Source organism: Ailuropoda melanoleuca, chromosome 2 (genome assembly GCF_002007445.2).
Source record: "Ailuropoda melanoleuca isolate Jingjing chromosome 2, ASM200744v2, whole genome shotgun sequence".
Lineage (NCBI taxonomy): Eukaryota > Metazoa > Chordata > Mammalia > Carnivora > Ursidae > Ailuropoda > Ailuropoda melanoleuca.
Genome location: NC_048219.1, coordinates 165,468,566 through 165,479,495, shown reverse-complemented (window position 1 = coordinate 165,479,495; position 10,930 = coordinate 165,468,566). Strand labels below are relative to the sequence as shown.

At 42.4% G+C, this 10,930-nt stretch overlaps 1 long non-coding RNA gene across 1 annotated transcript; it reads right to left on the bottom strand.

The window, feature by feature from the left end:
* Positions 1–3,395: 3,395 nt before the first annotated feature.
* On the bottom strand, positions 3,396–10,221 carry LOC117801121. The gene is made up of 3 exons (XR_004623560.1): positions 10,166–10,221; positions 9,940–10,058; positions 3,396–3,497 (listed from the first exon to the last, which is right to left on the bottom strand). It is a non-coding gene; the product is annotated as an uncharacterized LOC117801121 (long non-coding RNA).
* Between the last annotated feature and the right edge of the window lie 709 nt (positions 10,222–10,930).

Below are 10,930 nucleotides of genomic sequence, written 5' to 3'. Positions count from 1 at the left end.
AGGTGGCTACCGCTTCCCGGCGCCCTGACACGGCGGCTCCCTCCCCCTTCTGTTTAGCTTCCGATATCTGTGCGCGGTTTCACGGCTCCCCGCTTCGTACCTCGATACTCAGCGCTGGAGATGTTCATTTGTAGAGATCCAGATGTATCTTCCTGCGTCTCAGGCTGATTCCGTGGATATTCCTGCTGGTCTGGTACCTATCCAGCTCAACTCAGGGGACCGGCTGAAAAAGGGGTCCCCTACTCCTCCGCCATCTTAACCTCCTCCCAGAATTTTTACTTTTAGAAGCCTTAGTCTCAAACTTCCAACAACGTAGGTTTAGAGGGAACATACCTCAACATAATAAAGGCCCTATATGAAAACCCACAGATAACATCATACCCAATGGTGAAAAACAGAGCTTTTCCTCTAAGATCAGGAACAAGACAAGGATGTCCACTTCCACCACTTTTATTCAACATAGCACTGGAAATCATAGCCACAGCAATCAGACAAGAAAAATAAAAGGCATCCAAATTGGTGAGGAAGAAGTGAAACTCTATTTGCAGATGACGTGATAACACATGTAGAAAACCCTAAAGACTCTACCAAAAAAACTACTAGAACTGATAAATGAATTCAGTAAAGTCTCAAGACACAAAATCAGCATATAGAAATCTGTTGAATTTCTATACACTAATAATGAAGTATCAGAAACAGAAATTTAGAAAACAGTCTCAGGGGACCTAGCTGACTCAGTGGAGCATGCACCTCCCTCTTTTTTTTTTTTTTTTTTTAGATTTATTTATTTTGAAAGAGTGAGAGGGACTATGAGCACAGCAGGGAGGGGCAGAAGGAGAGGGAGAGAAAGAGACTCTCAAGCAGACTCCCTGGTGAGCACAGAGCCCTAAAGAGGCCTCGATCTCAAGACCCTGAGATCATGACCTGAACCAAAGTCAAGCATCAGATGTTTAACTGACTGAGCCACCCAGGTGCCCCTGAATCTTGCAACTCTTGATTTTGGGGTCATGAGTTTGAGCTCCATGTTGGGTGTAGAGATTACTTAAAAACAAAATCTTAAAAAAACAAAAACAAAAACAAAACCAACAGCCAATCTCATTTACAATTGTACCAAAAAGAATAAAATACCTAGGAATAAACCTAAACAAGTAAAATACCTGTATCCTGAAAACTATAAAACACTGATGAAAGAAACTGAAGATGACACAAACAAATGGAAAGATCCTCTAAGCTCATGGATTGGGAGAACAAATATTGATAAAATGTCCATACTACCCAAAGCAATCTACAGATATAATGCAATCCTTATCAAAATACCAGTAGCATTCTTCCACAAAAAGAGAATAATATTCAAATTTATATGAAACCACAAAAGACCCCAAAGAGTCAAAGCAATCTTGAAACAGAAGAACAAAACTGGAGGTATCACAATCCCAGATTTCAAAATATACTACATTGGTGTAGTAATCAAAACAGTACGGTACTGGCACAAAAATAGCCACACAGATCAACAGAACAGAATAGAGAGCCCAGAAATAAACCTATAATTATATGGTTGACTACTCTTCAACAAAGGAGATAAGAATATACAATGGGAGAAAGAAAGTTTCTTCACTAAATGGTGTTGGGAAAACTGGACAGCTACATGCAAAAGAATGAAACTGGACCACTTTCTTACACCATACACAAAAATAAACTCAAAGTGGATTAAAGACCTAAAGGCGAGACCTGAAACCATAAAATTCCTAGAAAAAAACAAACAGTATCTCTTTGACATCAGCCATAGAAATATGTTTTAGATGTGTCTCCTTTTGCAAGGGAAACAAAAAGCAAAATTAAACTACTTGGACTATACCAAAATAAAAAGCTTTTGCAAGGTGAAAGAAACCACCAACAAAACGAGAACCCACTGAATGGGAGAAGATTTTTATAAATGATATATCTAATAAGGGGTTGATACCCAAAATGTATAAACAACTTATACAACTCAACACCAAAAAACCCCCCAAAAAACAAATAACTCAATGACAAATGGGCAGAAGACATGAACAGACATTTCTCCAAAGAAGACATACAGGTGGCCAATAGACACATGAAAAGATGCTCAACATCACTCATCATCAGGGAAATGCAAATCAAAACCACGAGATATCACCTCACACCCATCAGAATGGCTAAAATAGAAAACACAAAAAACAGCAAATGTTGGTGAGGATGTAGAGAAAAAGGAATCCTTGTGCACTATTGGTGGGAATGTTAAACAGTGCAGCCACTGTGGAAAACAATATAGAGGTCCCTCAAAAAATTAAAAATAGAATTATCATATAATCCAGTAATTATACTTTCAGGTATTTACCCAAAGAAAACAAAAACACTAATTCAAAAAGATACATGCACCCTTATTTTTACTTCCACATTATTTACCATAGCCAAGATATGAAGGCAGCTCAAGTGTCTATTAATAGATGAATGGATAAAGAAAACGTAGTGTATATATTCAATGGAATATTACCCAACTATTAAAAAGAATGGAATCTTGCCATTCGCAACAACATGGATGGATCTAGAAGATACTAGGCTAAGTGAAATGAGTCAGTCAGAGAAAGACAAACACCATGTGATTTCACTCATATGTGAAATTTAAGAAACAAAACAAAGAAAAAGAGACAAACAACACCCCCCCATTCCTAAATATAGAGAACTGGGGGTTACCAGAGGGAAGGTGGGGGGTGTGTGTGAAACAGGATTAAGAGTACACTTATCATGATGAGCACTGAGTAATGGATGGAAGTGTTGACTCACTATATTGTACACCTGAAACTAATATAACACTGTATATTAACGATACTGGAATTAAGTGAATGAATGAAATAGTCTCCAGTGAAAACTAAGTAGGTAAACAATTGTAAACTCTGTTACAACAGAACACTTTAGATCGGAAATTTATGAATATATTTCATAATTCCTAAAAATGTGTTTTTCAGTAAAGCACAAAGCAGGTTTACGAACAGACCCAGGCATCCTCAGTTTCTCTGCACTACGAAGCCAAAAGCAGATAAACCTATGTTCAGTCACCAATGCTTCAGTATTCTATCTTATTTGAAAAAGACTTAGATATCCAATGAATTCAACCCAATTCATCATTTAACTTAGCAAAACTTCAAAGTTTCAGGTTACCAAAGGTTTTGAAAGCTTTAAACCTTTTTATTTCCTCAACCTACTTGTTCCTAACAGTTGTCCGCAAAAACTTGATGACACAGACACAATTAACTATCATCTTAAGTCATCTTTTTGCTGACAAATTGCAACAAATAACACGAATTTATTTGACCTTTAGTTAACCTCGGTAGAATAACAGTTTTACATTTACTGCTGATAGCTCTACAGACATGTCTATTTTAATGAAATCAACAAACTTAAATTACCTTTAATACTGAATATGTTGCACCTGCGTCCACTCAAAGTCAATTTCTTCCCCACCATCCGACTTGGGGCTCCTGTGGGGAAATTTGAAGTGGGTGGTTTAAGTCCAGGGGAGCTCTCGGGCCCCTTCATGTTGACTTGGGAGATGCTGCAGTTTGAACTATGTCAGCAGGTGGCCCACCAGCTTGGGGAGGTGTTCTGCTCCTCGGTAGTGAGGGTAAGGCGCCGCGGGCAGGGAGGATGGTGTAGGAGCTGGCAGAGGCCCGGGAGGAGGGCTAGGCGGGGGCAGGGGCAGTGCCACCAGCAAGGCCCCAGGTCATTCTGAGCGCGGACTCCTATTCCGTTATCTCCAGCTCCTCTCTCTCCCTCCTGCAGAACAGGCTTTCTCTCTGCCCGCTGCCCCATTTATTCAAAATATAGCCTAATGGACTTTATCTGGGAACAGGAGTATTCCCCATCTTCTCGGTCAAAAGTTCAGGAAGAACACAGAAGAAACAAATCTATAACTGAGCCCAGAGTTTCTGCTGTTAGTATTTTGTTCTTCCCCAAAAGTCGGGGCGTGGGGGCCTTCACCGACTGAACCAAACAGCTTCCCAGACAAGAGCAGAAAGCCAAACCTGCTGTTTGGAGGCAACCAAACGGAAGGAAGAAATCCAAGAAAGCCATTCAGAGCTCCGCGGAGGTGATGTGACAATAAAAATCATTTTCTTCTTAGTCATAGGTTTATAATTAAAAGTAGACCAGTCAGCCAATCTCCTCCCCGGAGTCTTCGGGAAGGGCTAGAAGCTAGCATGGCCTGTCTTGTACACACGTACACACACACCAGGTCCGGCCGGGAGCTCGCCAACCTCGCCCCCGGGCTTCCGGTTTCCCTCACGGCCCTCCTCGCTCCGACGCTACCTTCACCACTCCCACCCGCCCCGCCACAACTCCAGCCACGGGCCACGAGCACACCGGGACCACGTGGACGCAAGCGGTGTCTTTCCACAGCGCTGGCTGCCCTCGATCGTAAAGCCAAGGTAATCCAATTTTAGAAAGCAGGTTCGGGATTCCAAACTCCATGACGTTTCACCAGGGGATTAAACTTGGCTTCTTACACAGCACACAGAGCAGGACAAGACAAACCACACAACCAACAAGATAACAGAAGGGTGTAGGGAGCGAACGAGCCAAATGGGAAATCCGTCTGCGGGCGCGCAGCTGAGATCCGGTCGGGTCCCCGTCAGCTCTGGGCACTTACTGCTTCTGATGACCCAGCCGCGAAGGATCTCGGTTCTGCTGGGAGATTGATCGGGCAGAGCTCTCCATGGCAGTTGCCTTTCTTGGGTGGTCAGACACAGAGAGGTCATGTCTGAAGAGTCTGACAGTTTGCTGCAAAATTCCTTCCCTTTATAAAGGGGTTAATTGGGCGCACCTGGGTGGCTCAGTCGGTTAAGCGTCTGCCCTCGGCTCACGTCATGATCCCAGCGTCCTGGGGTCAGGCCCCACATTGGACTCCCTGCTCAGCGGGGAGCCTGCTTCTCCCTATCCCTCTGCCTGCCGCTCCCCCTGCTTGTGCTCTCTCTCTCTCATAGGTAAATAAATAATATCTTAAAAGGGTTTAATCAGTCTTAGGCTCCCGCAGACCTCCTCTGGTTCTGCTCATTATCAGCTGACGCTGCAGTACTTCTAACTACTTGGGTCATTGCCTGACACAGGCTCCTGAGGGACATGAGAGACTCCATTTTGTTTTCTACACCGCACAAACCTGAACAAATGGGTTATGAAAACCCGGAACAGACGCACGTGGGTGGCTCAGTTAAGCATTGGACACTTGATTTGGGCTCAGGCCATGCTCTCCAGCTGCGTGGGCTCCAGGCTCAGCACAGTTGCTTGTCCCTTTCCCTCCGTTCCCCACCCCACCCCGTCCCGCGCGCTCACACACTCTCTCAAATAAATAAAATCCTAAACAGAAAGAACAAATGGTTCAAAAGAACTCAACCAAGTGAGGTGACGGGTGAACCAAGGAGGGACGGGTCGGATGTGCAATTATCAGGGGAACTTACCAGGAGCAAGCTTCTAAGGCCCGCTACTTCGAACTTGTTTCTCTGCTTCACCAAATGCGCTTAAGGCAGTCCTTGCCAGCTCCCGGCAAGGCAGAAAGAAAATCCTCCGAACGAAACAGGTTTTGGCAGCTGCCAAGGGCGTCCTCCCCAACCTCCCCGTCCTCTCGTCTGGGGCCGAGGAGCCAAGAGCAGCTGACTCGGAACTATCACAGCCATTGCTGGGAGGCAAATGTGTGAGCCCTGGTGCGCAGCTGAGGCCAACTGCTCCATCTGGCGAATCCCGAGTAGGCTGGACAAATTGAAAGCCTGCCCCCACATGGCTCACCAAAATTACAGCCGCGCCCATCGATGGCGCTTAACCACAAAACAAGCCTCGGTCTTTATCATTACCACTGCCATGTCTGCAAAGCCAGTAACGTTGTATAAGCCAGCACTTCTACCACCTGCATCCTATCTCAGTTCACAAGTGAGAGTCTTAGCGGTGGTGCCACAGCATTCCAGGGATTATCAGCTCCCCACATGGGGTCCTTGTTAACCATCTAGTCAGTGAGTGATCCAATAGAGTCCCATCTTGGGAACCCCATTTTGTAGGACCATTTCTTGCCCCAAATGCTTTAGTTTGTGTTTTTCCCAGAAGCAGAAGCTCTGAAACATGATTTCAAATGCAAGTAGTTTATCTGGGAGGTGATTCCAGAAAACCCCTGTAAGATAGTAAAGAAGTGAGAGGGAGAAGGGATGACATCCAAAACAGAATGTATTATCAGGAAGTTCCTATTGTGGGTACCTGGAACTTAATGCCTCTGAGGAACTCTGGGAGCCAGTGTAGAAGAGCCTCGGAATATTCTCCCTAAGGGGCAATACTGAGGACCGCTAGGGTGGAGAGAATAAATTCTTGGCACTTCAGCCTGCCAAACATGGAGTGGGCTCTGACAGCCAAAAGAAATGCAAATGGGATACTGGCAGCTGGAAGTTAACCTCCATTTACTGTAATGGGAAGACCTGAGGGAAATGGGCAGGGCACCAAGGGTGTCTGTTACAGGATCCCAAATGAAAAATCTGGGGTCCTCGGCAGGCTTCCGGCACCCATCTTTCCCTCAGCTCCATGCAGCTACCTAAAATTCTGCTCAACCTTTTAGCCACTATTGGTAAATTCCTTAATACTTTGAAAGGTTGCTTCCTTGGCCCTCCCTTTTCTTTTCTCAAGGATATTGGCCCCTCAAGTCATCACTGCCTTGGTAACTCCTCAGTGTTTGCAAGCTTATGTATTTTACATTTTGTTCAGATTTTCTAGTTCTTTTTTTTTTTTTTTTAAGATTTTTATTTATTTATTTATTTATTTGACAGAGACAGCCAGCAAGAGGGAACACAAGCAGGGAGAGTAGGAGAGGAAGAAGCAGGGTCCTAGTGGAAGAGCCTGATGTGGGGCTCGATCCCAGAACGCTGGGATCACGCCCTGAGCTGAAGGCAGACGCTTAACGACTGCACCACCCAGGCGCCCCAGATTTTCTAGTTATTCTTAGTGAGAGAGTTTGTTTGGAATAAGTTATCCTGCCATTGCCAGAAGCAAAAATCACAGCCACAAAATACTGGAGAGAAAAGAGAGCATGGGAAGAATCCCTCAGATTTTGTTTAAACCAAACAACAAAAAACCCTTGGTACTTTCTCCTGAATAGCAAAACTTGGGATTTTCCTTTTGCATGCAGATTAGCAACTAAATATTTATAAATCTATATTGCCCACTGTAAATTCTTAGTTTCCCTGCATGATGTGAAATTTACTCCACTGCTAGATTTGTAAACTTGGTTAAGTGTCAAGCATGGAATAACTCCCATTGCTCTGCGTTTACAAAGAGCTTTGAATTGTAGGTTCTAGAGTTTCCTTTCCTATGTCTCACATCCCTCTGAAAACCCCTGTGTTTCTTTTTTCTTTTAAAAAAATTTTTATTTATTTGAGAGAGACAGAGCAAAAGAGAGAGCACTTAACTGGGAGGAGAGAGAGAAGCAGTCTCCCTGAGAGCAGGGAGCCTGATACAGGGCTCAGTCCTAGGACCCTGGGATCATGACCTGAGCCAAAGGCAGATGCTCAACTGACTGAGCCACCCAGGCACCCCACCCCTGTGTTTCTAATCCCTGAGCCCCAATAAATGGCATTTTATTATGTCATATATATAGTGTCTCTCCTGATCAGATGGGGTCCCCCAGACGTGGGGCGATGATGTGTGGGGTGGGGATGGCATGGGCAATGAAAGAATTCACCCAAGGTGGAACAAAGGAGATAGAAGTTTATTGTATACACTGCTAGGGAGCAGTGGGCAGGACAAAACAAGCAGAGACTGTCTGCCATGGGGCAGTAGGTGGGGACTGTTTTTAAAGAGGAAAGGTGAAGAGGTATGAGAACATAAGAAATTTTCCCTTTTTTGGTACGTGTTCCTGATTCTAAGTAACCCATTGGTTAGTTAGGGTCTACGGATACTCTGAGGTGGGTCGCCTGATGGTCCTGTCTGTATTCAGCCAGGTGGTTGCTGTGGCCCCTTTTGCCTTGAACAAGTTAAAAGCAGCCTCTACAATATACATGTTGCCTTACATTATTCTTTTGTCTTATAAATCGAAGGCATCCATACATTGCGTCATTTATTAAAAACTGGTGTTTTCTTTTTTAACTGATATTTTCAACATTGATATTTTATTATGTAAAATATAGATTAATAATTCTCATTGTAAAAGATTCAAACAATATAAAATAATGTAGATCAAAATATATGAAAGCCCAGGTTTACCGATCTCCTTCATCCCCATCACCAAGATAACTGGTACAGAGATCCCATTCCTTCCAGTTCTTTCTCTGAGTATTTGTCTCTCTATATATGCACCCATTTTTTGAACTTTACAAATAGATTGTACCTGTTGCTTTTTTATTTTACCAAATACAAGTTTTATATATGATAGGTGTGGCAGATTTTTTCTGCAAATATCTGCCACAATATCTCCAACTTCACATGTCCTTTGGAATAGACCATAGCAGAACTCACACTAGATCATAAAAAGACATGCGGGCTCCATCTTGTTTTCATGCAACACTTGATCTCAGCCGCTCCCTCTTGAGGGACTACCTTTTGGAATCCAGCTCCCATGCTATGAGAGGCCCAAGTCACTGAGACAGGCCATGTGTAAGTGCTCCCAGTCAATAGCCCCATTCTCCAAGTCATCCTAGACCAGCTTCCAGGTGTTTCCAGACCTCTGTCATTTGAGTTACTTTCCTCTCCCAACTGTTTGAATTTTCCTGGATTAGGCCCTAGACATTATGGGAGAGAGGCAAACCAGTCTCCACTGTGCCCTACCCAAATTCCTGAACCACAAAATCTGTGACCATAATAAAACAGTTCTTATTTTATGTCACTAAATTTGGGGGTGATTTATTATATAGCAATATATAATGGAAATGAATTACTGGGATTGGAACAGGTAAATCAAAAGATACACTTATTTAAAATTTTATTCATAATGCCAGATTTCCTTTCACCAGTAACTGACTTAAGATGAAATAGAAGAAATAGAATAGAAGTGCCTGGCTGGCCCAGTTGGTAGTGCATGCAACTCTTGATCTCAGGGTTGTGGGTTCGAGTCCCAAGCTGGGTGTAGATATTACTTAAAAATAAAATTTAAAAAAAGTTTTTAAATAAAATCTTAGGGGCGCCTGGGTGGCTCAGTCGGTTAAGCCTCTGCCTTCAGCTCAGGTCATGATCCCAGGGTCCTGGGATCCAGCCCTGCATTGGGCTCCCTGCTCCTCGGGGAGTCTGCTTCTTCTTTTGCCTCTGCCTGCTGCTCCTCCTTGCTCTCTCTCTCTCTCTCTGTCAAATAAATAACTAAAATCTTTGAAAAATAATAAAATCTTTAAAAAAAATAGAACGGAAGACTTATAACAAGAGATTGAATTAGTAGTTAAAAACTTTTGCACAAAGAGGGGGGGCCTGAATGGCTCAGTCAAAAAGGTATGTGATTTTTCATCTTGGGGTTGTGAATTCAAGCCCCATGTGGGGTGTAGAGATTACTTAAAACAAAACTTAAAAAAAAAATCTTTGCATAAAGAAAAGCCCTGGCATAGATGGCTTCACTGGTGAATTCTATCAATATTTAAAAATTAGGGGGATCTAATATGCAGCATGGTGACTAACTATAGTTAATACTACTGTATTGAGTACTTGAAATTTGCCAAGGGAGTAGATATTAAGTATTCTCACTACACACACACACACATACACACATACACACACACACAGAGTAACTGAATTGATGGGGTTAATTAACTTGATTGTGGTAATCATTTCTCAATGTATACGTATATTAAATAATCACTTTGTACACCCTTAACACATACAATTTTTGTCAATTATATCTCAATAAAGCTGAAAGAGGAAAATCTTCAATCTGATAAAGGACATCTATGAAAAACCCACAGTTAACATTGTACTTACCGGTAAAAAAACTGAAAACTTTCCCCTTAAGATCAGGAACAAGAAAAGGTGGTCTGATCTTGGCACTTCTGTTCAATGATGAACTGGAGATTCTATCCAAGGCAAATAGGCAAGAATTCCTCAGAAAAGAAGAAAAATTCTCTATTTGAAAATGACATGAACTTGATATGTATCAAGAAAAATCCTAAGGAGGGGCGCCTGGGTGTCTCAGTCATTAAGCGTCTACCTTCTGCTCAGGTCACTATCCCAAGGTCCTGGGATGGAGCCCCATGTCGGGCTCCCTGCTCAGTGGGACGCCTGCTTCTCCCTCTCCCTCTTCTTGTGTTCCTTCTCTCGCTGTGTCTCTGTCAAATAAATAAAATCTTAAAAAAAAAAAAAGAAAGAAAAATCCTAAGGAATCTACTGAAAAAAAGTATTAGAACTAATAAATGAGTTCAGGAAGATTGTAAGATATAAGGCCAATATATAAAAATCAACTTTTTGTATCTCTTTTTGTATGCACTAGCAGTGAATAATTTGAAACTGAAATTAAGAAAATTCCATTTACAATAGCACCAAGAAGAATGAAATATTTAGGGATGAAGTTAGCCAAAAAAGTTCAAGGCTTGTATACTGAAAACTACTAAAACATCATTGAAAGAAATTAAAGAAAACCTAAATAAGTGGAAATACATTTCATATTCATGGGTAGTAAGACTTAATATTGTTAAGATGGCAATACTCATAAATTGATCTAAGATATAACAATTCTTTTAAAAAATATTTTGTTTATTTGAGAGAGAAAACAAGTGGGGGGAGGGGTAGAGGGAGAGGGAGAAGCAGACTCCCCACTGAGGAGGGAGGCCAACTGGGGGCTCTATCCCAGAACCCTGGGATCATGACCTGAGCTGAAGGCAGATGCTTAACTGACTGAGTCACCCAGGCATCCTAAGATTTAACAATTCTTATCAAAATCTCAGGTTCCTTTTTTTGCAGAAATGGATATGCTAAT